This window comes from Terrapene carolina, unplaced genomic scaffold, assembly GCF_002925995.2.
Source record: "Terrapene carolina triunguis isolate 2854851 unplaced genomic scaffold, T_m_triunguis-2.0 Scaffold232, whole genome shotgun sequence".
Lineage (NCBI taxonomy): Eukaryota > Metazoa > Chordata > Testudines > Emydidae > Terrapene > Terrapene triunguis.
In genome coordinates, this window is record NW_020664583.1 from 8838041 (window position 1) to 8841880 (window position 3840).

The following is a 3840-nucleotide window of genomic DNA, read 5'->3' on the forward strand; positions in this document are numbered from 1 at the left end:
GCCGCTTCTATGAAGAGCTGCATGCCATTTTAGGGGGTGCCCCTACAACTACCCCAGCCCTGTGTGTGGACTCCGTCAATGGATTCTCACGCAACAGGGATGCAGATTTTGGGGACAAGGAAGATGAGGAGGAGGAGGAGGATGAAGATAGCACACAGCAAGCAAGCGGAGAAACCGTTTTCCCCAACAGCCAGCAACTGTTTTTCACCCTGGATCTAGTACCCTCCCAACCCACCGAAGGCGGGCTCCCAGACCTAGAAGGCGGAGAAGTGACATGGTTTAAAAGCAAGTGTGTTTAATGATTAATTTGCCCTGAAGACTTGGGATGCATTCACGGCCAGTACAGCTACTGGAAAAGTCTGTTAACGTGTATGGGGATGGAGCGGAAATCCTCCAGGGACATCTCAATGAAGCTCTCCTGGATGGACTCTCAAAGCCTTTGCAAAAGGTTTCTGGGGAGGGCAGCTTTATTCCATCCTCCATGGTAGGACACTTTACCATGCCAGGCCAGTAGCACATAGTCTGTAGTCTATAGTCTGGAATCATTGCATAACAAAGCATGGCAGCGGTGGGGGGAGGGGTGAAGTGATCATCCCAGAGAATTGTGGGGGGGAGGGGTTAGTTGGGTTTGTGCTGCACGTTAACCCGAAAACCGTAGGCCCCCCTTCAAATGGCCAATCCATTTTAAATGGGTGCTTGGTATGTGAAATGAGGGCACTGCTGTTTGAAACCATTCCCACATGTTATGAAGGTTAAAGAAGCCAAAAGACTGTGGCTTACCATGGCTGCCTGCAAGCCGAATTCTGTTGCCTGCCAGCCCTGCGTGTGTGATCTCTCACACCAAACCCGCAGGCCTTCAATATAAGAGGCAAAATGTGACCTTGTAAAGAAAGCACACGTGATATGTAATGTTAACAGCTTGGTTCACCATGAAAGAGTCTACCCATTGTTATCTAAAATGTGCCTTTTTAAAGACTACACTCCCTTTTTTTTCCTCCAGCAGCTGCAAATGTTTCAACTCTCCCCGTAACATCTCTGTCCCAGAGGCTAGCGAAGATTAGAATGCGAAAAAAACGCACTCGCAATGAAATGTTCTCTGAGCTCATGCAGTCCTCCCGAACTGAAAGAGCCCAGCAGAATGCGTGGTGGCAGACAATGTCAGAGTGCAGGAAAGCACAAAATGAAGGCAAGGACAGGAGGCGGGAGCAAGAGGAGAGGTGGCGTCAGCGTGAAGAGAGGAGGCAGGAAGCAATGTTTAGGCTATTGGAAGATCAAACTGATATGCTCCGGCGTATGGTTGAGGTGCAGGAAAGGCAGCAGGAGCACAGACCACCGCTGCAGCCGCTGTGTAACCAAACGCCCTCCTCCCCAAGTCCCATAGCCTCCTCACCCAGACGCCCAACCTCTCCACCCCAGAGGACTGCCCAAGCAACAGAAAGCCGGCATTCAATAAATAAGTTTTGAAGTGCAGTGTGGCCTTGTCCTTCCCTCCTCCACCACCCCACCCAGTGCTTCCCTCCCCCCCCACCCCTCCCGGGCTACCTTTGTAGTTATCCCCCCATTTGTGTGACGAATTAATGAAGAATGCATAAATTTGAAACAACAATGACTTTATTGCCTCTGCAAGCGGTGATCGAAGGGGGAGGGGAGGGCAGTTGGCTTACAGGCAAGTAGAGTGAACCAAGGGGGTGGGTTTTCATCAAGGAGAAACAAACAGAACTGTCACACCGTAGCCTGGCCAGTCATGAAACTGGTTTTCAAAGCTTCTCTGATGCACAGCGTGCCCTGCTGTGCTCTTCTAACTGCCCTGGTGTCTGGCTGCGCATAATCAGTGGCCAGACGATTTGCCTCAACCTCCTACCCCGCCATAAACGTCTCCCCCTTACTCTCACAGATATTGTGGAGCACACAGCAAGCAGTAATAACAATGGGGATATTGGTTTCGCTGAGGTCTAACCAAGTCAGTAAACTGTGCCAGCGCGCTTTTAAACGTCCAAATGCACATTCTACCACCATTCTGCACTTGCTCAGCCTATAGTTGAACAGCTCCTGACTACTGTCCAGGGTGCCTGTGTATGGCTTCATGAGCCATGGCATTAAGGGGTAGGCTGGGTCCCCAAGGATAACTATAGGCATTTCAACATCCCCAACGGTTATTTTCCGGTCTGGAAAGTAAGTCCCTTTCTCCAGCTGTTCAAACAGACCAGAGTTCCTGAAGATGCGAGTGTCATGTACCTTTCCCAGCCATCCCACGTTGATGTTAGTGAAACGTCCCTTGTGATCCACCAGTGCTTGCAGCACCACTGAAAAGTACCCCTTTCGGCTTATGTACTGGCTGCCTTGGTGGTCCGGTCCCAAGATAGGGATATGCGTTCCGTCTATTGCCCCGCCACAGTTAGGCAATCCCATTGCAGCAAAGCCATCCACTATGACCTGCACATTTCCCAGAGTCACTACCCTTAATAGCAGCCAGTCAGTGATCGCGTTGGCTACTTGGATCACAGCAGCCCGCACAGTAGATTTGCCCACTCCAAATTGATTCCCGACTGACCGGTAGCTATCTAGCGTTGCAAGCTTCCAGAGGGCTATCGCCACTCGCTTGTTAACTGTGAGGGCTGCTCTCATCTTGGTATTCTTGCAACTCAGGGCAGAGAAAAGCAAGTCACAGAGTTCCATGAAAGTGCCCTTATGCATGCAAAAGTTTCGCAGCCACTGGGAATCATCCCAGACCTGCAAAACTATGCGGTCCCACCAGTCTGTGCTTATTTCCCGGGCCCAGAATCAGCGTTCCACGACATGAACCTGCCCCATTACCACCATGATGTCCAAATTGCCAGGGCCCGTGCTTTGAGAGAAGTCTGTGTCCACGTCCTCATCACCGCGCTGCCGTCACCTCCTCGCCTGCTTTTGCAGGTTCTGGTTATGAACATACTGTAGGGTAATGTGCATGGTGTTTACAGTGCTCATAACTGCCGCGGTGATCTGAGGAGGCTCCATACTTGCTGTGGTATGGCGTCTGTGCGGAAAAAAGGTGCGAAACGATTGTCTGCCATTGCTCTCACGGAGGGAGGGGCGACTGACAACCAGGGCCGGCGCAACCCATTAGGCAACCTAGGCGGTCGCCTAGGGTGCTACAATTTGGGGGACGGCAACCGCGGCAGTATTTCGGCGGAGGGACCTTCCACCGCCTCTGTGGGGGGCGGCATTTCGGGGCAGGACCTTCTGCTGCCTAGGGCGTCAGAAAAGCTGGCAGCGCTCCTGCTGATGACATGGCTTACAGGGTTGGCTTACAGGGAATTAAAATCAACGAAGGGGGTGGGTTTGCATCAAGGAGAAACACACACAACTGTCACACCGAAGCCTGGCCAGTCATGACACTGGTTTTCAAAGCCTCTGTGATGCGCAGCGCACCTTGCTGTGCTCTTCTAATAGCAAACAGCCTAGTCAGCAAACAGCATCAGGGAGATTTTAAACGTCCAAAGGCACATTCTACCACCATTCTGCACTTGCTCAGCCTATAGTTGAACTGCTCCTCACTACTGTCCAGGCTTCATGAGCCATGGGAGCAAGGGGTAGGCGCGACTGCGTGGTGCTGCCAGCTGGGAGACCAGCCTGAGGCAGAAGCCTCCAGCTCGCCTGATATTCCAGGCAGGACTGAATCGCCATTAAACTTTAAGAAGGGAATGACCTGCAGTCACTCCCATTTATGTCCAGGCGCCCCCGACTGACCTCACCGAGGCTGGCCAGGAGCACCCACGTCTGCCCAGGCGCCCCCGATCGACCTCACCGAGGCCGGCCAGGAGCACCCATGTCTGCCCAGGCGCCCCCGACCGACCTCAC